The sequence below is a fragment of the Tenrec ecaudatus genome, chromosome 13 (genome assembly GCF_050624435.1).
Source record: "Tenrec ecaudatus isolate mTenEca1 chromosome 13, mTenEca1.hap1, whole genome shotgun sequence".
Classification (NCBI taxonomy): Eukaryota; Metazoa; Chordata; class Mammalia; order Afrosoricida; family Tenrecidae; genus Tenrec; species Tenrec ecaudatus.
In genome coordinates this window covers 139128536-139153831 of record NC_134542.1, presented here as the reverse complement: position 1 = coordinate 139153831, position 25296 = coordinate 139128536, and the positions used below count along the sequence as shown (strand labels likewise).

The 25296-nt window shown below is 43.9% G+C and overlaps 1 protein-coding gene and 1 pseudogene across 1 annotated transcript in view; one reads left to right on the top strand and one right to left on the bottom strand.

The window, feature by feature from the left end:
- The window catches only part of TMEM163 (transmembrane protein 163), a 249008-nt gene that overhangs the window by 75732 nt on the left and 147980 nt on the right, over window positions 1–25296 (top strand). The window lies entirely within an intron of this gene.
- Window positions 5431–6554, bottom strand: LOC142424621 (dnaJ homolog subfamily A member 1-like; annotated as a pseudogene).

Sequence of the window (25296 nt, the reverse complement as noted above, 5' to 3'; positions counted from 1 at the left end):
CTTCTCAGCCTCGTTTTCCAAGCACTTAAAGGTGGTGCTGGGGGGAAGAGGGGCAATAGATTAGATGGTTTCTGATGACACACTTCGCCCAGTCTCTCTACCACAAAGAACCACAAAACCCAGCGAGATAATCCTGGAACCCAGATCAGCAAATGAAAGGGAAAAGAACTGGATTAGATATAGATTACAGAAAGAACTAGAAGGAAGAATGTGGTTAAGGAGAGCGATAAAGTGGGGCTGACATGGTAAGGCCATTTTGAGACATAGAATGTGAAATCCACTGGCAATGAGAAGTCCATTTGATAGAACATCTTGAAGCCAGACACAGGGTAAACTCCAGAGTGAAGGAAGGCACGTGGGGAGTTCTAGTGGCATACATGACCGCAGGGTGAGGGGGACATAGTGTATGGGGTAGAGTGAACCCAGGTCAGTTGGGTTGAGGGTCCCATCACCTATGGGGCGGTGGTTGGAGACACTGGACTCCAGGTGCCTCCCTCCATTGATTGATTAGGGGTCCACTGGTCCAATGCCAGTGAATGGCAACCAGAGGGGTGCATTCTGCTGTTTTCCCCACCATGCCTTCTGATGACCAGGGATGAGGCCCCCTGTGCCTAACAGACCGGTGGAAAATCCCTTTGTTGCCCCCCGCCACCTCTCCCCGCTCCCCAACATGCCTGGTTTGCTCTGACTGCCTCCTCCCACTAGTGGCCATCCACCACACCTTGTCCCCAGGGGACACAGCCGTGCATCTCTATGATTGAGAAGGCATGCTTTCATGGACTGCAATTCATTGATGCATAGCCTCCATCGATTCAGACCCATGCAAGTTTACATTGTGCACCAGGAACCCTCTCTCTCTCCTGTGGGGGTGCCACATGTGTGGATTCCATTACCAGGTGCTTGTCGTCTTTGTGGGGTAGCTGCAGGCACACACTGACTGGGGGGAGGGCTCCTGTTGCATCCAAGGGTTGGGACATAAAGGTGAAAACCATGTGCCAGGCTCTTGCCACCTACCACTGTGGGCATGTACTCTTGCAGATCACGTGCTCTACCAGTGTTGCCATTGTTCCCCTAGTGACATGAGGGGAACATAGGATAGACTGCCAGCTGCCTACCATCACTGTAGCTGGTCGCGTCAATCAATGGATAGGGTGCTGTGTGCCCTCTGCTTTGGGAACCTTTCAAAGGAAAAGATAATAGAATTGCCTTATAAGAACTTTCTAAGAGCTCAAGGAAACCACAGGCAAAATCAAAGAGAATACAGACAGTACCCTAGAAGAATCAGAAAAATAAGAACAAAATGGTAACCTAAATAACAATTAGAAATCATATAAAAACAGAAGTTAGAAATCCAGGTGGTCAATACTAGAATTTTGTACCTAGGCAACACATTGGCAGGACAGAAAAATACAATCAAATCAATTGAAGAACAATTCAATGACTTAGAAGATAAACCTGTTCACACCAATTTGTAAGTTAAAAAAAATTCAGAAAAAAATGAAGGAAAATGAAAGCTTAAGAATTATGTGAACACCATCGAGAGTCAAATTTTACATGTGATGGAAGAGAAGGAAGCAAAGGCAACAAGAACAAAATCCTACAAAAAATTGTCAAAGAAAATCTCCCAAATATGAAAGGTAAAAAGATATCCAGCCAAGAAGCTCAATAAGCCCTATCAGGATAGATTCCCCACCCCCTAAGTTCCCCAGGACTTAGCATAATCTAACTTTCCAAACCCCAAGAAGACGAATGAAGCTTGAGAGCAGCTCTGGAAAAATATTTGTATGTGTTATACCAATAGCCATATAAATAGTGCAATCAGGGTCAAAGTCATGAATACTTGTTAGACATAACCAAACACCTTGAGGTAAGAAGCCACTAGGCTTGGGGGCTTAGGAGGACAGTCTCAGAGACTACAGCCACAGGACTACTGCCAACTCAATTGGCATAACACTTGACATCTACAGTGCTCTCTGCATGGTGCTGTGGTGAGTAGGTGCTGGAGTCTCAAAAGTGAGTGAGTTGCCATCTGAGGTGCAAGGAAATCAATGACACATGGAAATAAATAGTCCAAGGGACGAATGGACCACACACAACTCAGCCACCTCAACTCTGAGTACAGAATAATTAGATGGTGCCCAGCTACCAATACTGAGGGCTCTGGAAGGGTGGGATCACAATAAGGGATCCTGCATAGAGTGGAAGAAAAATGTGTCACAAATTCAAAATAACAAGAAAAGAGCAGGCTTATTGAGCTGATAAAGAGTAGTTGAACCCTTGAGACTATGGCCCTTCATCACGTTTCTGTCCTGGAACTGAATTCCCCGGTGGCTCCACTTTCACCCAAGCAACTGACAAGTGAACAATCAGCCGGGCTGAGAACAACCGTGGGAGGGGAAAGAAGAGCTTTGGCCCAGGGATAAAGCTGGGAAGGCAAGGCGGAAAAAGGATGAATACAAACAGGAATACAAGGAGAAAGTGGGGAGGGTGCTGATGCATTGTGGGTATTATAATCAAAGTCATGAAACTAAATGTGTATGAATTGTTGATGCCAAACCAATTTGATCCATGAATTTGTACACAAATCACAAAAGAACACTTTTTAAAAAGTGATGTTGGGTGTTGTTTTCTTGATCTCAGTTATTTTCTTAATAGTTGTGATAATCAGGACATAAATTCCTTGACAATTCTTGCAGGAGACCGGCCCATAACTCTCACAGTTCCATAAATTTGACATGGCCTGGCCTGGGTGAGGGCCTCACCTTAAGGCACATTGCATGTGAGTGCTCCAGAGTTGTTGAGCAATCCTGCATGACGAGGAGCGTCGAGACCCATCTCCCAGCTGCTCTCTCTCCAGGAAGAATGATGCTGGGGGACACGAAGAGTTATCTTAAGTGACTTTCATATAAATGCTGAGAATATTCCCCCTCTGGATTTCTTCTGACCATTAATACTTTTTCTTTTAGTTTTTAAAGAGTGTTGATCACTGTGCTGGACCAATTTATAAAAATTTATTCGAAAGTCTGTGCCATATAATCTCATCTGTATCATCACAGTCTTGCCATGTGTGTTGATTGAATTCCTGAGTTGAGTTACAATTTTCTTGGTTCTTTTTTTTAAACATTTTATTAGGGATTCATACAACTGTTATCACAATCCATACATATACATACATCAATTGTATAAAGCACATCCGTACATTCTTTGCCCTAATCATTTTCAAAGCATTTGCTCTCTACTTAAGCCCTTTGCATCAGGTCCTCTTTTTTTTCCCTCCCTCTCCGCTCCCCCCTCCCTCATGAACCCTTGATAATTTATAGATTGTTATTTTGTCATATCTTGCCCTGTCCGGAGTCTCCCTTCACCCCCTTTTCTGTTGTCCGTCCCCCAGGGAGGAGGTCACATGTAGATCCTTGTAATAGGTTCCCCCTTTCCAACCCACTCACCCTCTACTCTCCCAGTATCGCCCCTCACACCCCTGGTCCTGAAGGTATCATCCACCCTGGATTCCCTGTATTTCCAGTTCCTATCTGCACCAGTGTATATCCTCTGGTCTAGCCAGACTTGCAAGGTAGAATTCGGATAATGGTAGTTGGGGGGTGGAGGAAGCATTTAGGGTCTGGGAGAAAGCTGTATTCTTCATCGGTACTACATTGCACCCTGACTGACTCATCTCCTCCCCTAGTCCTCTCTGTGAGGGGATCTTCTTGTATTGAGGAATTTCGAGTTATAGCCTGGTCTTTCTGGATATCATATGGCTTGATCTTATTTAAATCCTATGGAGAATGTTGACTTTTGTTGTAGCAGGCAGTCAACCTGATTAGGGTTGGGTAAGAAATTAATTCACCTTCTTCTAATTCATTTTACTGGGGCTCTTACAGGTCTTTTAACAATCCATACACCCATTGTGTCAAGCACAGTTGTACATATGTTTCCATCGTCCATTTCAAAACGTTATCTTTCTACTTGAGCCCTTGGTATCAGCATCTCGTTTTTTTCCTCCCTCCCCCACCTTCCCACTCTCATGAACCCTTGATAAATTATACATTATTATAATTTTCATATCTTATACTGTCTGCTGTCTCCCTTCACCCATGTTTCTGTTGTTCATCACCCTGGGTGGTGAGTGGGACCCACCTTCTGTAGGCCGTGGTTCCACTGTCAATTCAGTTTTGAAAGGCTCAGCAGTGCTATTGAGACAAATAATTTAAGACCTGGTCAATGTATTGGTTCAGTTTTCAAACTCTTTAGTGTGTTGAATAGGCTTTGATCTGTGCGTGAATAGTTCAGTGATGGTGGTGAGGATAACCCTGTGGGCCTGCTTGCTTGGTTTCTTCTTCCCTGTTATCTCTCCAGTACTTTTGATTTTCTGTAGCCCTGAGATAATGTTCTTTGGAAAAGCTACAGATTTTACTATGCTGCTCTGTCTTTCTCTTCTGCAACCACACCTCCGTAAGTGCCAAGTGATGGAAGCAGTAAAGAAAAGGTGGATAAAAGGAAAGAAGTGAAGGGTAAGAGACAAAGAACAACCCAACAGAGCCCAGCCGAGGCATTTCACTCTTTTTCTCTGGTTGAGGAGTTCACTTTTCTACTCCTTCAGTAAAACGAAAGGGCTTCTCTTGGCATTTTCTCTGCCTGTGCCACTTCCAGTATTTTAGTTGATGGAATGCTAGGGGTCAGTGATAATCTAACTGCGCGTTTGGTGGTACGTTGAGTTCTGTTCTTCCTCAACCCACTTGCTGCTATCCCCTTTTCTCAATCCTCAAAGACTCGCTCCTTGTCTTCTGTCTTGGTTCTGTAGCAGTACTGAATGGGAGTGTTAGTGTAGACCAGGTATTTACTCCAAGTTACTTAGAACCAGCATACTCCCACTGTTGTTTTAACTTGTATTTTTCCAATAACAAATGATGATATGCACTTTTTCATGTGTTTATTGGCCATATATTTCCTCTTATTAATTATATATTTCCCTTCATTTAATAGGAGCTTTGTCCCTCAGTTAGGGATTTGTAATTTTAAAATTACATTAATCATCTGATAGACATATGAATTTTGGATCCTTTCTCTCCATGCTGTTGCTTACCATTTTATTTTCTGAATCTAACTTTTGCCAGAAGCTTTGAATCTGTTGAAGTGTGCTCATGGGTTCTTTTTTTGTTGACGGATTTGATTTTGTATTCTATTTAAGGAATCTTTGTCCACCTTCAGTCTGTGAGGATCACGTTTTCTTCCAGATATTTTCATTCTTGCTTTCATGTATGGATTTTTGTTTTTATATTTGGGTTCTTCATTGAACTTTAAAACACTGGTTGAATATTAAAACAAAATCATTACCAAGTTGTGAGCATATTATGATTAGATGTGAGCATATTATACTTATTCACTAAAGCATATAAAGTGCCTGCAGTGAGCAATATTCACTGGCCCCCATTAAGAGTTCTGACACTGAACCCCAGATCTGGGATGGCAGTCATCCTCAGATGCTTCTCCATTACTATGATGTCATCTTTCCTGGTTTGGATCCAAGTCCTCCATCTCTACCTGCTCCATTTCATCAGTCTCATCTCCTTCCTTTTCAGGTTAGAGGTTTGTGCTGCTGTTGTTGATGCTTTTCCCAGCAAAAAGAGTGTATCACGGGGAGAAGGCTATTCTTAGGGACGTTCACTTTACAGTCAATGATCAGGGGCCTCTTCATATGGTCTATGATCAACTGGCATGCCTTCATTTACCATTCATTCACTATCTTCATGCTTGACAATCTGAATTGATGACTCTGGTTCAGTTGTCATCTGATATTGGCGTTTGGAAGTCACACGTTGCTTCAACCAGCTGTGTCTCTATATACATGAAAAGGTCTCTCTTCATCAAGTAAAAGCAGCATGGTCCATCTGATCTAAAATATACTATCTGTCTCCTGGTCTCCCTCACTGTAGCATGTTATCTTCTGGCCATCTATAATGCCTTTGTCATTATGAACCTTCGATTGCATCCTTTACATCTAGTTTAGGGTTGATCCATTCTCAGTGACTCCACTCCACGCACACAGTCTGAATTTGCCGACTCATCCCAGGTCTTGTCTGATGAATTTATATAGGCATTCCAGTCCCTCCACCATTACGACAGCATTCTACTGCTCCTTTCTTACCACCTTCACATTTGTCACAAACCCCATTCTTTTGCACAGCTACTTGTTTTGTCTCATGTAAAACTTCTGATGTTACTGAGAGTTGATGCACAATATGTTACCTCTTCTTTCTCTCTATATCCTTCTACCACCTCAAAAAAGTTATCAAAGATGTCCATGGGGGGACCCAAACCACCACCACTCCACCCTCTTACATGGCTTACCCTCTTCCTTTGTCATAGAATCTCTCTTCTCTGCATACAGAGCACTAATAAGTTTGAGATAGTTGTTGAAACTTGCCACCTTCATTCAGATTCTTACCAGAATGGGGTACTTCAAGGCCAGTTTCTTGAATGCCTTTTCCCAATTCTTCCTGGGTGGTGCTGGGTTTGTTTCTCTTAACATCATAATAAGTGGCTTATTTCACCATATTCTACAGCTGTTACTGGTGTGCAGGCCCGGGGGAGGGGGGAGCATGTTGGCACGTGCAGTTCGGTAACCACTGCTTCTTCACCTTTCATGAACATTGGGTAAAGTCCCCTCTCTCGTTTCTGTATTTGTGTCTGTAATTTATTTTAAGTTAGTTTTTGTGTATGCTGTGAAGTATAATTCATATTTTTCCCATTTGAATATCCATTATTTTCCAGCACTGGTTTTTACAAAGGTTTCTTTTGTTCTTAAAATATCTAAACATCTTTGTTGAAAATCAGTTGATTGTATATATTTTCTCATCAATAATGTGTGTTATAAATTCATCTTCACCCCATTTTAAAAAAGTTTTATTGGGACATAATCCACATGTCATGTGATTCAATAGTTCCATCATATCAAGAAAAGTTGTACAGTCATTACCACCATAATTTTTATAACATTATCTTGTTTCTTAAAGTCCCTGTTATGAACTCCTCATTTCTTCCTAACCTCCCCTGCCATACCCTCAAGAAACCATGAATCCAGATACGTTATCTATAGATTCGTCCATCCCAGATTTCATATACCGAAAATACACACACACACACACACACACACACGCCAACAATACAAAAATAAAATATAGAAAAACCTCAGTTAAAAAGAAAGCAGAAAATATTCAAGCTATAACAACTTTAAAATGGGCCAAAGGTAGATCAAATGAAAAGTGTTAAATTAACGTAACTACATCTGCCATAATCCACTTTCCAATACACTCTGCATGACAGTAAGGCTGTTCACAGCCCGGGTCTGTATTCAGAAGGGAATATAGAGGGGAATTCTAGACATAGGCTTAATCTGCATGTATTTCTCCTTCCCTTTTTTATTAAAAAAACATAGAACCTCTTGACTACATTGCCTTTGATGGAGCCCCCACAAGCATCCTATGCCCTCCTTGCCATCAATTTTAGATCACTTACTCTTCCCTTGTCCCTGGGTTTGTTGGCAACTCCCTCCTTCCCCCCCTGCCCCCTCTCCTGTGCCCCCTCCCAACCGTCGGTCCCATTGTTCTCTCCTCCAGATTGTTCATCTCATCCCCCTATCTTGTCCAGATAGACATGCAGAGACAATAATATATGCAAAAACAAAGTAGAGCAAAACATAACAAGAAAACAAAACAAAAAATAAATCAACAGCTAATACAACAAAACAAAACAAAAATTAAAAAAATGTAAAAGCAACAGCAAAACCAGAAAAGCCCTCAAACAGTTGTACCTCTGTTTTTTTGTCCTTTATGAGTGTTTTCCATTCGAGTCTGCTGGGGTGTATGCTCTGAGGCCGAACAAGATATGGGACAGGAGGAAGGTGAAAGGAGATAGAAGAAAGAACTGGGAGGCAAAGGACATTTATAGCGGTCTAAATACAGTCATGTGTATATGTACATACATTTATATATAATGACATGGGACTAGATCTGTGTACATATATTTATAAAGTATTACAGCAGCAGATGGACATTGGGCCTCCTCTCGAGTACTCCCTCAATGCAAGAACAATATGTTCTACTAACATGGCACTCTGTGATGCTCACCTTCCCTGACATGATTGCAGAAGACAAAGCGGGTGCATAATAAAATGTAGTGAAGAAAGGTGATGGTGCCAGGCTATCAAAAGATATGGTGTCTGGGGTCTTAAAGGCTTGAAGATAAACAAGTGGCCATCTAGCTCAGAAGCAACAAAGCCCACATGGAAGAAGCTCACCAGCCTATGTGATCAAGAGGTGTCGATGGGATCAGGTTATCAGACATCAAAGGCCCCAAACAAAACAAACAAAAAAATCTTATCAATGGGAATGAGGGGGAGGGCAGAGTGGAGACCCAAAGCCCATCAGTAGTAATTGGACACCCCTGTCAGAAGGACCACAAGGAAGAGGCAAGCCAGTCAGGGTGCAGTATAGCACCGAAAAAGTGCACAACCTTCCTCTATTCAGCTGTTCTCAACCTGTGGGTTGTGACCCCTTTGGTGGTTGAATGACCCTTTCAAAGGGGTCGCCTGATTCATAAAAGTAGCAAAATTACAGTTATGAAGTAGCAACCAAAATGATTTTATGTTTGGGGACGGGGCACCACAACATGAGGAAGTGTATTATAGGGCTGCGGTATTAAGAAGGTTGAGAACCACTGCTCTAGTTCTTTAATGCTTTCTACCACCCCCCCCCCCCACTGTCATGACCCCAATTTTATCTTACGAATCTGGCTAGACCAGAACATGTACACTGGTACAGATAAGAACTCGAAACACAGGGACTCCGGAACAGATAAACCCCTCAGGACCAGTAAGGGGAGCAGCGATACTAGGAGGGTAAAGGAAGGTTTGGGGGATTAAGGGGGGACCGATCACAATAATTGATAGATGGCCTCCATCCCAGGGGGGCAGACAGCAGGAAAGTGGGTGCAATGAAACAGTGGTCAGTGTAAGACTTAAAAAAGACAAAGAATTCATAAATTATCAAGGAGACATGGGGGAAGGAGGGCAGGTGAGGGAGGAAAAAAATAAGGAGCTGATACCAAGGGCTCAAGTAGAAAGAAAATGTTTTGAAAAAGATGATGACAACATATGTACAGATGTGTTTGACATATGGATACAATATGTATGGATTATGATAAGAGGCCCCAGGGGGGAAAAAAAGGAAAAAGCTAAATAAAATCCCCAAACATATAACTTTGAAATGGTTCAAAAGGGGCATCAAATAAACTCTTACATTGTAACCTAACTATATTTACTGTCATTATCTCTACAACACTCTGATAGCAAGGATAGTCACTGTCCTCTAGAGCCATGAGCCAGGTGTTCACAATCACTCAGATACCATCCCTTTCTTCAGATTAGGTTTATTCTAGGTGTTTTTGTAAGTGTACTATGCTAATTTTTTTAAACACGTGAAAAACATTAGTATAGTGCAGTTACAGAAATATCTGTGGGGGGTGGTTGACAAAAAAGTTTAACACGTGTATGCTATTTGCATAAAAGTATGGCGAGTGGTATTGTTTTTGCACTGCTTGTTCTATTCCATTGTTTATTTTTATTTATTTTTTTTCGGCAGCACCCTTAACCATCAAATCCCCCCCCACACACACACAGAGTAGAGAGAAGAGAGAAAGAGAGGGGAAGGGAGAGAGAAGGGAGAGGGGAGACAGGGAGAGAGGGAGAGAGAGAGACAGGGAGGGAGAGAGGGAGCGAGCTCCATTGTTTATTTGCCTGTCATTACATCAGTTACAACTCGGCTTTTACACTTCTGGGAAGTGTGTGTGTGTGTGTGTGTGTGTGTGTGTGTGTGTGTGTGTGTGTGTGTGTGTCTTTGAGCTCTTCTAGTTTTCTTTTTTATGACATACTTCATAGATTTTCTTAACAATATGAAATTTCGTTTCATTTTCCCAATTATAGTATTATGAACATGTTCTCACTGTTAATCCTTTGACTGAGCCTCGTATGCACTAACCCATCTGTCAAACTTGTACTGGGTGATGCTTTTGCTGCTGTACTGCTGGCAGCTATGATACCAGTATTCCAAATATCAACAGGGTCACCCATCATGGACAGGCTGCAGTAGAGGTTCAGCCTAAGACAGACGAGGAAGAAAGCCGGACTCTCTATTCTGAAAATTCATCAATAAAAATTCTATTGATCACAATAGAATATTGCCTTATATAGTGCTGGCAGGTGACCCCCATAGATTGAGAGACACTCAGAATTTACAGTGGCCAAAACAGTAGATTTGAGCATATCAGTCATGGTCAAGATGGTGTAAGACCGGGATATGGACTGGAGGTGAAGCTTGGCTGGACTTGGGTGCAATCTCTTTTTGTATGACCTGAGCACTGCTCTCTCTTCTGAGATTTGGTGAAACACATGCCTGGTTTACTCCCTTGTAATTAGAACTGTATCTGCTTCCACGGGATGGGGGGTCCATTCATACTTGAAACATCTTGGGTCCTCAGCCATCGAGTTGATCTCGATTCAGAGCCACTTTATAGCGGGGTTTTTAAGGGTGTCACTCTTTATGGGCAGGTAGCCTCCTCTTTCTCCCACAGAATATACATTTAACTGTCCATTTTATTATCCACTCTGCCACCAGGGCTCCTGCCAGCTCACATTCATAAACTGAAACCAATCTTACTGCCATTGAGTCGGTTCCGGCTCATAGCAACTCTGTATAGGGCTTCTGAGATCTTAAATCTCTAAGGGAGTTGATACAAAACTAAAACTCACTACCACCAAGTCAATTTTGACTCATACTGACCCTAGAGGACAGAGTAGATCTGCCCCTGTGGGTTCTAAGATGATAAATCTTGATGAGCCTAAAAAGCCTCATATTTCTCCAGTGGAGCAGCTGGTGGCTTTGAACTGCTTACGTTGGGGTTAGCCACCAAACACATACCCACTACTGGAGTAGGGTTCCTTATAGGAACGGATAGCCTCATCTTTCTCTCGATGACTGGCAGGTGGGCTTGAACTGCCTGTCTTGTGGTTAGCCGGCAGTACCACTGGGACTCTTTCCCAGCACCCCTAACCAAGAAGACCCCAGAACCCACTGTCAGTGAGCTGATTCCAACTCAGAATGCCACCGTAGGCTTTCCAAGGTCGCAAATCCTTACAGGACTGGGTAGCTCTGACAACTTCATCTTTTCCCATGAAGTGGCTCATGAGTTTGAACCGATGACCTTGCAGGTATCAGCCCAACCCTTACCCAACAGCAGCGCTAGGGCCTTTTCCAGCTCATGGAGAGCTGCCCACATGTTAGCCCCGGCAGTTTTCCTGTCTCCACTGTGGTCTAAAGATTCTTCTAGGGATCCCCGCTAACTCCATTTGGTGCAGTTGGTCCAGGCAATTTGCCCCTTCCTGGTCTAGTTTGATTCTAAATTGAAGGCTGTTGGTGAACATTTGCTTCTAAATTGAAGGCTGTTGGTGAACATTTGATTCTAAATTGAAGGCTGTTGGTGAATATTTTCCGCGTGGTCTCATCTTTTGAAGGATGGAGCTGAGGCTAAGCGGCCTGCCAAATTGGGTTTCTTCCTTTTGTAGAGGTTGCTGGCACGAACTGATCCCCATTTCCTTCCGCCGGCCTCCTTGGAGGGGCTTTCTTTTCATAAGCGCGTTAGATGTTCGTGGAGGGTATGAGCTTGGGGAGCTTGGCCCCAAGCCTCTCAGAATGGCTCTAGGAAAGTGGCACACATGGCCGACTCTCAGATGATCGTGTCTGGTTTTCCACCTTTGTCTTTTGTTTACTCTTTTACCTTCTGTGTTGACATAGGGAGTCCCGTCTCACTGCCTTTGCCTAAGTATAGATGGCCAAGCTAGTACTTTAAAATCGGAGGCTTTAACTCTAGTAAATAACAATGGTAGTGAACTGGACGAAAGTCTTGGATTAGCCACAGCCTGGGGAAAAATGATCCTTTTTGGAAAAATGGAATTGTAAATTGAGGTAGTTAGTTTATTGTGCCAGCTTGGCCGATAAACACATGTGGGGTTAATTAAAGGGCAGAGGGATAAATGGCTCAGTGAGCCTCACCTTTCTACTTCTCGGGTTTCTTGTTTGTGATGGTCAGACCACGGTGCAGCTGCCTTAGCCAGTTCCCTGCTTCAGCTGGTAAGGCTCACTTCCGGCAGTACATCCCTGAGGAGAAGCCACATAGACCTCTGTGATGCAGCCCTGGGTGCTGGAGCAGCTGTGTGGAGACCCTTGCCAGCACTGAGATGCTTACACATTCACTGATTCGGCTTTCCTCCTGCAGTCGGCATCATTGCGTCTGTTTTGTAAAATGAAGGACTTTGTGGTTTGGTGTCGGACATATGGGCTAATGTTGGACTTGTGGGCCTGGGCAGGACTGGGTTGGGATTGTTGTCTTGATGCGCACTTAACCTTTATATAAAACTCTCCCTTATACGTGAGTTTCTGTGGATTTGTTTCTCTCATGTACCCAGACTAGCACATAAATGCTCATTGTGTCTGGTAGAAAGAGACCTTATTATCTCCCTTCCCTGGGAGACCTACCTGGGGCAGAGTCTGAAGAAGACTTTCATTTCATTTGCCCCAGCAGCTGGAAAAGTCTCTCACGCCCGAGCTTGGGAAGGGTGGTGCGCCATCACTTGCTGGCTGTCTCTGTGGCATTTTCTTGATCTTACTTTCTGATTTAGCAGGCAGACTTTTAACTAGATGGAAGAGTCCTCCATGGACAAGATTGTGCCCAAATATAGCGCGTTGAGAGGGCAGCTTGCGTCATTGACATTTTGCTTCGAGCCTCTTTGTTAGCAGCTTCCCTCACTTGGTGCGGAAACAGCATCAAGCATCCATAGCTCAGAGCTGCGGATGGAAATGAAAGGCCACTAGAAAATGGGGAAGTGGGGTGGAACCAGAAACCACCAGTACGTCAGTAGCTGACTCCCGGGAGGGAGCCCGTGTGTTTCCGTGTAGAATAGCCCTCCAAAAGCTTTTCAAGGCTCTGGGCCCCTTTGCAGGGGCAGACAGCCAGGCCTTTCTTCCGAGGTGGGTCGTGGTGTGTTTGAACTGCTGCGCTCTCAGGGCCTCCAGCATCATCTCTCCGAGGAGTGTCACAGTGGGCCCACTTTCTTCAGATGAAAGGGCTCATCACGTGTGGCCTGAAGTTTGGCTCTATCCTTTCATGACATCAGTGTTCTGCTCTTGTCACTTACTGATTCTCTTCAGCCTATGAACACTGAAAAGAAAAACCTTTCCATCCCACAGAAGGCACACGCATTGTATGCTGTTTTTCCACTCTTGTTGGATTCCCCTCGGTACCCGCTGGCATGCACGCAGGCCTGGCTCAGCATCCTTCTAGTTCTGTGATTGACACCTGGGCCCAGCTGTCTGAGCTTCCCTTGGCTCCAAGCCTGCAGCCTTACTGCTCAGTCTTGACCCCCGCTCTCTGGCCCCTTGCATCCTCCTGATGCCCTAACTGTCGGTGATGATGGAGCAGCAGCATTTTGTTCCATTGGGCACAGGCCCCATGGCAGCTAGCAGGCACATTCAGAATCATTACGCGTGAATGTTATTGACTGATATGGAACAAACTCTAAAATTCTCTGGTACTTTGACAAAAGACTAAGGAGAAGAAAGTATATACCATTATGTATTTCTGTTTGTTTAGAAAGAAAACAGGGCGAATATTCATAAAGTATTTATGGAAGGTTACTACACACTATTTTACAGTCATTTAAAAATGAATCATGCATCTCCTCTTTAATTGGGCCCCAAAATATAATCAGCAAATACATAATCGAAACCTTATAGGCACTTTATATAGACGATAGAACAACTGCAGTTGAATAACTATTATAAGTTATATTTTAAAGGAGAATGTATTATAAGAAATACTGTTCTTCCAAGAGGTGATCTAGGATGGAGACTTGGTTTCGGTTTATTAGTGTTTCAGCAAATGAGGAGGATTAGCATTACTGTGGAGACTTCACACATGTAAGTTAGAAATCCTAATTCCCTTCATCACAGGGGATAAGTGCATAGTGTTCTATGGGATTCACTGACTGTCATCCAGTCTGGGCCGACTCCTGTAGCAACCCTGTAAGACAGGGTAGAACTGCCCTTTTGAGTTTCTAAGAGTGTAAAGTCTTTACAGGAGTAGAAAGCCCTGTCTTTTTCCCTCAGAAGGGCCCATAGTTTTGAACAGCTAACCTGTGGATCGCAGCCCAAACATAAGCACTATGCCACCAAAGCTCCTTTTGATATTTTTTTGTCATGAACAGAGTTCAGAAGAAATGGAGTCCCATGTACTTACGGGCTGAACATGGGCTTTAAGTGACCTGAAGAATTAATGAAGCCTTTTCTCTATCAAATTAGCAGCTGCCGCTGGGGAACGTTCCTTCTGCCTCCTGAGGTTCTGGAGTTAGGAGTGCTTTACAATCTGGAGAGTTTGACTTGTTAAAAGCACCAGCGCCAACCACAAAGGTACCGCTGGCGTGGGCAGAGCATGAGTGCTCAGGTGCCCAGGGGCTGTTGCTGCAGCCGTGGCTGCCAGCATCAACCGGGCTTCTGTTTTCTAAAGGTTGTGTTTGGAGCATCCTGGGAAAATAAGATCCTTTGGTGATGCTGCTTCTGTTCTTCCCGTGGTGAGCTCCAGAAATCCACAGGAAGAAAGAAGGTAACTTACTGTGTGGAGAATCACACTCTCGGAAGGAAATCAGAGCCGCATTCTAAGAACTTAGTGTGAAATCGGCATTTTTGCAAGGTTTGTCAAATATCAAACCAACTCGGATAGGCTAGAGGATTAGAAGTAGTTACTGGTAAAAGCAGTAGGTGACTTGGCATCCGCCCTGCTCTGGACTGCAGTACAGTTAACGGGTGATAATGAATGATTCTGCTGTCTGACAGACTCTGGAGAGCAAGTCTCCCATGGCTGGTATGTCAGGGTGGGATGCCATGGTACAGAACACCCGACTGTGGGACTCAGTCGAATGGGGAGTTACCTTTCTCATAGGAATCCAGAGGAAGGTGATGCACAACCTCCTGTCGCCCACGTTCTCCAGCGTTTGCTCCTCCAGCCTTAGCCCGGGGAGATCTTTGTTTTCATGCTCACCTCGGGAGATGGCATCTCAGAAGAGAGACAGGAAAGGGCTAGTACGAGGTCAGAGCATGCGAGCATGTTCTGTCTTACCCGTCTGTCTGCCCTGGGGCACATAGCCTCCCCTCGTGGCATGGGAGTCTGGGGAGCAGGAGTGTTTAACTGGGCACCTTGCTGTCCATTCAGAACTGGAGTTTGATGGCAAATGAAAAAGGATGGTGGATCTTGGGGAGGCGACAGGTATCTGCCACCCAGTGCCTTTGCCTGTCACCCACAAGTCCGTCAGGGGTTATAAATTCATGCCCTTTTGCGGTGAGAAGGAAGACTCATAGCTGTGGGTTTGACTCAGACTGGTGTCAGAGTAGATCTGCCACCACAAATGACTGGTGTTTTGGAAGTAAATCCCTGGGCCTTTTCCCAGTGCCTCTGGGTAGACTTGAAGCTCCTCCCTTTCGTTTAGCAGCTGTTAATCGCTGGGGCTGCCCAGTGGATTACACATCTGACCCCACAAAGCGACCTTACTCTTTCCCTGGCTGGGTGGGAAGTTGCTTGGTTTTGGTGGTTGCTTTGAAGGCCGCAAAGACATGCAAACTGTCTTTGAGTGTGTGCCACCTCATTGTGTTACAATCTGTGCACATCACTGGGTTTCCCCACCACACAGCTACCACGTTGACTTCCCACTGCAGGGCATGGTTGTAGCCCCCGTGTCTTTGAACGCTGGACCCTCGAGAAAGACTAATGGGGGAGATGCTTTGTGAGAGAGCAATGCTGAGGTTTCCGATGTTCCTGTTGATTTGTTTCCCGCCAGACGCCAACTCTGCCACATTGTTGATTCTGAAGCGTAGTGATCCTTATGGTAAAGAGTAGAACTGCCCCTGTGGGTTTCTAAGACTAAATCGTCACTCCTCCTGAAACGTGGCAGGGGGACAATGATGACAGCTGAGAAAATGACCTCTTCAGAAGGAAGATGGAGAATCCATCTCCCCACCAGGCGCAGGCAGACTGCCTTCAGGCAGAGGTCAGCCATGTCCCCTGCCGCCATCTTCCTTTACCCTGCTTTGACACCAGCTGTTCCTTCCCTGGCACGACTGTTCTTTGGGGTTTGATTGTTCTTTATAAAAACCACACAAAACTCAAAGAACATCCTCACAACGGAGGAGGGGTCAACGGGTTGCCATAAGCCAGGATCAGCAAACATGAAGGATACAGTCATTGGTCCCCAGTGAGGCCCCTTCTGAGCCCGCAGTCCCGTTTCTTTCATTGCTCCTTGGTCTCCGCTCAGGGCCTGGAAGCTAGCTTGAGGCTTTCTTTTGCCATCTTATCATCTCAGTCTTGCTTCTCTGCCCTGTCTCGTGGTCTCCTTGCCTCGGCCTCTTGGCCTTTGCTGCTTCTACCACTTCAGGACTCTTGAAAGTACTCAACTGGTGGCTCTCTTTCATGAGAGTCCTGGGAATTCTTCCTCTCTGCTTCTGAGATGCTTCATCACTGATCCCCTTAATTGGTTTTTCACACACCCTGTGTGCATGGTCCCATGCAATCACTTGGTGGGAGTGAAAAAGACGTGGAGAACCAGATGAAGACATCTCACGTCACCATAGTGGCCAGATGGATGTTGGCTCACGTGCTACCTGCCGTGTGCACCCATGAATGCACGGACATGCCAGTAGTACATGTTGGTTACCGACCCTTCTCCTCCATGCAGCACTCAGTCTGAGTCCTATCGGTTTATAAGCAACATTGCAAGGATCACATTGACCTTTGGTCCTTTGGCTCCTTCTTGGAAAGTGAGCATTAGAAGGGTTTTCTTGATTTATCGTTAGCCTTTCTAGTCAAAGACCTCGTGTAAGTCTCTCTTGCCCTTCCTCTTCTCACTTAGGTGGGAGGGCCTTCTCTAGACCTTGAAGAACTTCTGTTGTGGTAGTTGTTGATGGCCATCAAGTTGGCCCCCGACTCCTGGCCATCCCGTGTCGGATGCACTGGAACACTGCCTGGTCCCGCACCATGCCCTGGATCAGTGGCAGATAGGATCTTATGATGGTTTCACTGGCAGATTTTTAGAAGCAAATCATCAGGCCTTTCCTCCTGCTCCGTTGTAGTCTGAAAACGATGCTGGAATATTAGCACCCTAGCAGCACCCAAGCCTGTGGCTGCACATGATGCGTGTGAGTTGCACCTGGGATTGACCCCATGTTCTTCACAGGCCTCTACCCTTGAACTCCCTTTCATCCATTCCTTCGCAACTCTATTGTACTCGGTTGTTGGTCTTCTCTCTTAGACCAATTTTTCTTATTCTCGAGTGTTTGACACTTAGCTGAGTGGGGCTGTCAAAATGTTTTACTTCTGTCATTAGCATAGTCTGATTTAGCTCCTTAATGTTCGTGTTTGTGGCAGTTTTGTGTTGAATCTGCTGAGACACAGACTAGCAGCCAGCAGCCCCCTCTTCCCCTCGCACATCTCCCATGCAGAACACATATATGGGAAATTAGCTACAGAAAAGCATTCTGGACATTTCACAGTGCTGAAGTGAAGGGCTGCCTGCTTCCCAGACAGGAGGAGGTGTACCTTCTGACAGCGGGTTGCCAGGGCAACGGTTTGAAGTCTAAGGAAAGCTGGTGGTGGAGGGAGGGAGGCAGCTTGCGATGACCGGCCTGTCAGGCCCCTTGTTCAGCTTTTAGAAACGTCTTATTTCGTAGCCACTCTTGGGATCGGCGTTGGACTCTGCGAGTGTGATGGCAGTGAGAGTGCCAAGTGGAGACGGCTTTGTGGCCATGCCCGTATCTAGGTTATTTGCTCATGCATATATGAATGAGGCTGTATTCCTTTGTGAAACCTACGCACATAACTCCAATTAATATACCAATAGACTTTAATTGAGAGCTTGATAAAGTGATGCTGAGGCTTATTTATAAAAGTAAACATGCAAAAATAATCACCAGTTGGGCCGCCAAAGAAGGGACTGTGTATCACAGTGAAGTTTAATTAAATTGGAGACACTCATTGAAACAGAATGGTACATGTGATCAAAGTGGAGAGGGGAGTCATGGAGGAACTTTAGTGAGACTGATATATGTCGGCTTTCCTAGGTATGAGTGGACTTCTTAGACTGTGCCCAATGCTTGAAGGTAAACAAGCGGCCATCTAGCTCGGAAGCAACAAAGCCCACATGGAAGAAGCACACCTGTCTGTGTGATCATGAGATGAGGTGTCGAAGGGATGAGGTATCAAGGATCAAAGAACAAAAAAATCATATCATTGTTAATGAGGGGGAGTGAGGACTGGGGACCCAAAGCCCATCTGTAGGCAACTGGACATCCCCTTATGGAAGGATTATGGGGAGGAGATGAGCTAGTCAGGGTGCAGTGTAGCAATGATGAAACATAGAACTTTCCTCTAGTTCCTAAATGCTTTCCCCCCCCCCACTATCATGATCCCAGTTCTACCTCACAAATCTGGCTAGACCAGAGGATGGACACTGGTACAGATAGCAACTGGAAACACAGGGAATCCAGGATGGATGATCCCATCAGGACCAGTGGTGAGAGTGGCGATACTGAGAGGGTGGAGTAGAGAGGGGGAACCGATTATAAGGATCTACATATAACTTCCTCCTTTGGGGATGGACAGCAGAAAAGTGGGTGAAGGGAGATGTCGGACAGAGTAAGATATGACAAAATAATAATTCATAAATTACCAAGGGTTCATGAGGGAGGGGGAACCAGGGAGGGAAGGGGAAAAATGAGGCGCTGATGTCAGGGGCTTACGTGGAGAGCAAATGTTTTGAGAATGATGTGCTTTACACATTGATGTATGTATGGATTGTGATGAGTTGTATGGGCTCCCAATAAAATAATTTTTAAAATGTGCTCAGTGTCTTCAAGGTCACTAGGGGGGACAATCCAAAGCTCGAGTATAGGAATATTATGAAGCAGAAGCACCATGGTGAGGCGGGCCAGCACCGGCCCGTGTTTCCTTCTGTTGTGCACAGTGTTGCCAGGAGTCAACAGCTACAACAACCACCTTGGCGAGAAAATGATGTTTCTTTCTCTTTATTTCCCCCTTCCATTGTTTGTCTTTTTTACCAACCTCCATCAGAAACTTTTAAAAGAGAGAGGTGGCAAACAGGGTGGGCAGGGAGCCTTGGGGCCGGTCACTGGAAATCCTTTTTCTTGGGTCATTGATGATGGAGAGCCAGGGCTTGGAGGACATTGGCTGCTCCTTTGTGTGCTTCAGGTTACCACCTGTGTTAGGTCAGGTTGACTAGAGAAACAGACACGGTGACACTCACATGTGTAAGAGAGAGAGCTTGATGCCATGAAAACATCCCAGTGAAGTGCAACTCAAGTCTGTAAGTCCGATGCTAGTTCATAAGTCCCGCTTCAGCCCCACGTAGCATCATCCTGCAATGATGCAGAATGCTGGAAGATCATGGGTTTGCGGGTTCAGAGTTGTGTGGATCCAATGGGAGTGGCTGCATCCAGGGCCCGGCAGCAGCCAGGGTCAGCCAGCAGGAAGGTGAGAACAGACAGACAGAGGAGCTTCCCAGGGCTCTCCTTCTGAGAAAGCCACATCCACAGGAGGCAGCATCAAGCTGTGACCTGACTGACGGGTTCAATGCCGTCCCTGCACTTTTCTATAGCTTCAAGTTGACGGAATTATGTAACTACGACACCACCCCTCTGCTTCTGTCCTCTTTTCTGTCTCCCCTGTGCTGAGCCACGGATGTTTTGTTCAGTCTAAATCTCTTGATGTCCTGTTGATGGACTCAGGATGGTCCCATGTGTGCCAGAGTAGGGCAATCCTCCACAGAGTTCTCCATGCAGAAGTTGATGGCCAGGCCTTTCTGCTGAGGTGCCTCTGGGTGTACTCAAACTTCCAGCCTCTCTGTTAGCAGCATTAATGGTCGTACTTCCCAGAGGCTCCGTGTTGTTTATATTCCCAAACCAAACCCCCTGCCATTGAGTAGATTCAGACTCCTAGCCACGCCACAGGATAGAGTAGAACTGTATCCCAGGCTGTCCACCTTTATGGAAGCTTTTCCCTGCCACATCTTTGTCCCTCTGCAAGCCTGGTAGGCTTTAACGGCAGACCTTTCAGTATTGGGCTACCGGGAGCATCTCTGTTTAGTATCATGCAAGTGAAGTACTTTAAGAGCCTGCCCCGTTCCTCCTTGCACCCAGTACCCCATTCAGCGAGCTGACAGATGGTTTCCCAGGACTTGGGGAAACAACTTGATTTGACTTAAGGAAATCAGCATATATCTTGAGGTCATTGGCCTTATTTGTATGAATCTGTAGGCTTCTTCTCTGAATAGATTCTCCTGGGAAGTCACTTTCAGCCAGTGGGATAAATCAGTCCAATTGCCCCAGAAGACAGTGACCAGAGCTTGTTCTATGCGTTCAGTTGACATGATGGCAGTGAGTTTGGTTTTTCATTTGGTTCACATGGAGTCTTTTAAACACTGAGGCTAAATGCTCACTCCCGCATCTAACCCCATCCCAACCCACTGCCCTTCCTAGTTGATCCGCACTCATGGTGATCCTGTAGAGGGTGTGATGGGTTTCTGAGACTGTATCTCTTTAGGGGAACACACTGATGAGTTGAAGCCCCTGAACTCTGCGTTAGCAGCCCAGCACTTAACTCGCTGTGCCAACAGAGCATCTCTAAGTGCTCCCGTGCCAACTAATCTGGTGGCACAAACCGCCTTTGCTGTAATTGAGCCCGACAGTTCTTTCATTGTGGCAATTAGCATCCTCCCTGCACTGAAGTGAGGCCATCAGGCTTCTGCAGTGGGGTAGTTAGAGAGGCGGTGTAAGGGTGAAATACAAACCTAACATCCACCCTCCCCATTTGTATTGTGAATTGGGTGAAGGTTTACAGAGCAGACACATTTTCCAATCAACAGTTCATGCACGTTTCATTTCATGTCATTGGACACAAACTCCACAAGGCACTGTCATGCATCCCACGGCCTGTTTCCGGTGTCCAATCCTCCTCCTTTCCTAACTCTTCTGAACTTTGTCTTTGGCTGAATACTGCCCTTTGATCTCAAATGGTGATTGTAACGTGTGTGTGTGTGTGTGTGGCTTCTTCATGCCACCGTCCCCTTGTAGACCTGTCTGTTGTTTGATTGAAAATGGAGCCAGGGGGATGAGTCCATTTCCAGACCTGACCGGTGACGAAGGGCCACAATCTCAGAACTTCCCACAGACTCTGACCAGTAAACCTGGGTTTTTCTAGTTGAAAACCAATGATTTCTGCCATATCTCTAGCCAAGCTATGGTTTTCATTGAGGAATAATTTACATCGCATAAACATGTATCTATTAATACATTTGTAGAGTTGTGCTGCCATTCCTGATTTAGCCCTAAAATATGTTCACCATTCTACAATGTCCCATGATGTCTGTCTGCATTCTCTCCTTGCTCCCAGCCACAAGCAACCACAAATGTGCTTTCTGTTTGGTAGATTTGCTTTTTATTGGGATTTTCATGTAAATGTATTTTTGCTTATTTCATTTCAATAGTTTTAATAATTTGTTACTTTTAACTGTACTCCATCATGTAGATATACCCCGGTTTATCCATTCAGTTGATAGATATTTGTATTGCTTCCGGTTTGGGACTATTATGGATAAGGCGTCTGTGAACATTTATGTACAAGGTTTTGCATATTATCATCATCTAGTTAAAAATTTATCTGCTTTGTTAACTTTAACAAAATCATTTTATTAGGGGCTCATACAACTCTTCTCACAATCCACACATACATCAATTGTGTCAAGCACATTTGTACATTCGTTACCCTCATCATTCTCAAAACATTTGCTCTCCACATTCTTAACTTTCAAATAACCAAGTTTTATGTCATTTGATTTTGTTTTACCGATTTTATTTCATTCATTATTATTCCTTTCTTCTCCTTTTGCATTTAACTAGCTCTCCTTTAAAGATGGAAGTTTTTTTAATAATCATTTCATTGGGGGCTCGTACAACTCCTATCATAATCCATCCATCCATCCATTGTATGCCAAGCATGTTTGTACATTTGTTGCCCTCACCATTCTCAAAACATTTGCTCTCTGCTCGAGCCCCTGGTGTCAGCTCACAGATGGAAGTTTTGATTACTGATATGAGAATGGTCTTCCTTTCTAGTATGGGCGTTTTGGAGCAGTGAATTTTCCTCAGAGTGCTACTTTAGTGTCATCCCCTTTTTTGTGTTTCTTATTTTGTGTTCTATATTCATTCAGTTAAATTTTTCTTCAGCCCATGTGTTTAGAATGCTGTGGCTTAATTTCCAAATCCTAGGCTTTCCCCCTAAATTCTTTCTGTTGTTGACTTCTAATTTAATCCGTTATAGTTAGGAACAATCTTTGAGTGAATTAATTTTGTTTTACTGAGGCTTCTTCTATGGTCACACATCGATCTAGTTTGGCAAATCTTCCACATGCCTTTGGAAATAGAGGCTGTGCTGCTACTGTTGGAATGCTCTACAAACATCAGTCTCAATGGCTGGTGGCGTTGCTTGAGTTTCCTGTATCTTTGTTGATTTCTTGTCTTGTTCTTTCAATGATAGAGGCCAGAGTATCATAATCACCAAGTATAATTGTTGAATGATACTCTTCTCCTAATTCTGTCTGTTTTGACTCCATGTGTTTTGGAGTTCTTTTATTAGATGTATATCCATTTATAACTGTTAGCTATCTATTGGCTTTTTCACTCTGAAATATCTATTTTTTGCCTCCAGTAATAATTCTTCTCTTCAAATATATTTTGCTTGATATTCATATAATTACTGGCCTCTTATGATTATTGTTTTCATGGAATATCTTTACTCATCTTTTTACTTCTAGCTGGATTGCATATTTGAATGGAAAATGTGCTTCTTGTAGACAGTAAATAATTGCTTTTAAAAATTCAATTGGATAGTCTCTGATTTTTATTGTAGTATTTAGTCTATTCACATTTAATGCTATTCCTCATATTACTTTTTTTATACGGCTGCCATTTGATATCTGCATTTTGTTTCTCTGTTCATCTTCTGTTGTCTTCTGTGTTCAACAAATACTTTCTAGTATAACTTTTATTTCACTTATTTCAGAACACTATATATATATGTTATTGCTCTTTTGTTGTCATTGTTAAGTGCCATTGAGTTGGTTCCGACCCATAGTCACCATAGGTACAACAGAACAAACACTGCCCAGCCTTGCATCCCCTTTACAGGAGTTGTTATGTTTGAGCCCATAATTGCAGCACTGTGTCCGCCCATCTCCTTAAGAGGGTTCTTCCGTTTCACTAACCTCTAGCATACCAAGCATGATGCCATTTTCCAGTGACGCGTCTCTCCAAAGAATGTGAGGTAGTTGCACCGTCCTCACTTCGAAGGACCATGCTGGTTACACTTCCTGCAAGACAGCTGTGTTTGTTCTTCTGGCAGTCCATGGTCCTTTCGGCAGTCTTTGCCAGCACCATCATCCAAGTGCACAATTTTCCTTCGGCCTTCTCTACTCAGGCTCCATTTATGTCTGTGTCACATGCACATAAGGGGAATGAGTGTACCATGGCTTAATGTCATCTTGGTTCTCTAAAAAGAGATCTTGTGAAATTCAGGATATCAATGTGTACTTGTTCTTCGACTAGTGATTGAAAATATAAAATGTTACTCATAATTAAATGTATATTTTACAACTTATAATGTATGTGATAACTTTTAAAATGTCTTATATGAAAAGTCGTTAAAATATGTGTTCGAGATATGATCCGCATAGCAAGCAGGTAGGGGAAATGTTGAGAGAAAGTACGTCAAAGTAAGTATAATGGCTGCAGGTTGAATTTATTATGTTTTCACAATATTATGTAGTGCTTTGTGATTTATTTTCAAGCAATGGTAATACACATTTTGCAACAAAAATGAGCAGAAACCAGTTTTCTTCATGGTTAAGAGAGAGAGAGATCTTGTGCAGCAGGTTTGCCCAGTTTGATGTGTTTGATTTCTTAAGTGATGCCTCCATAAGCTGTGATTGCAGTAACTGCTCTTGGGATTACAATATATGTGTTAACATGCGATAATGTACTTCATCTTAATTGTAGTTAAATCAGTAAAATATAGCAAAATTGTTCAAGCACAGTCCCACTGGACCCTTCTTCTTCTTTTTGCAATTATTGACTTATATTTAACATTATTATTCCCAAAACATTGGTTTCTGCGATCTTATGCCATTTAAAGACATTACAAGACAGGTAAACAAAAAGCAGGCCGTCTGATTTGGGCCTTCTTGCTGACTAGCTCCCGTGCTGGTCACTTCTTGCATGCTGTTACCACCTGGAGTCGTCCTGTCTTCCTGAAGGATTGCCTTTGTCCTTGATCTTTCTCCCAAGTTGGGTCAGTTTCTTTGGGCCGGGACTAGATTTTGCGTTAATTTTTAAAAAGCAGACAAACATTGAAAAAGCCATTTTATTAGGACATAATGGAGACATCATGCAATTCATTTGTTCAGTCATATCAAGAAATGACGTTCACTCGCTATCACAGTAAGTTTCAAAACACTTTCTTCCATCTTGTACTACTTGTTGCAACTCCTCATTGCCCACCTCCCCGACTGTATCCCCAGGAACCCTTAATCTAGTTGGTGTGACTATAGGTGCATCCATTCTGGGATTCCCATACCCCCAATATAGAAAAACACATAACAGAGAGTCAAGAAGCCTACCAAGAGTAACAAAACACAACAAACTCCAGCTTGAAAGAAAATGGGAAATATCAAAAGCAGAGAAAACACACTTCGATCATTATGAATTCCCAGGCAATTGCTAAAGAATATGCAGGGCAATTTTATGCATTCTTTATCAGTTTACACCAATGTTAATATCGGCATATCTAGAATACCAAGTAATTGACAAAGCATATTCAGACTTTTACAAGTAGTTATATGTGCACTCACTTGTAGTGTTTGTACATGTGTTAATATCTTTTGGTTATTTTCTAATTAGATTATTTGTTTTTTACAATGTTGCTTTGAAATTATTGATTCAAAATACAGACTCTTTGTTGGGTTTAAAATTTGCAAGTATTTATGTATATTATTAATTGGGAATTAATACATATATCATATCTTTCCAATATTTCAGTCCTATCAGGCAGTATTACACAGTTGCTGCCCTAATTGGT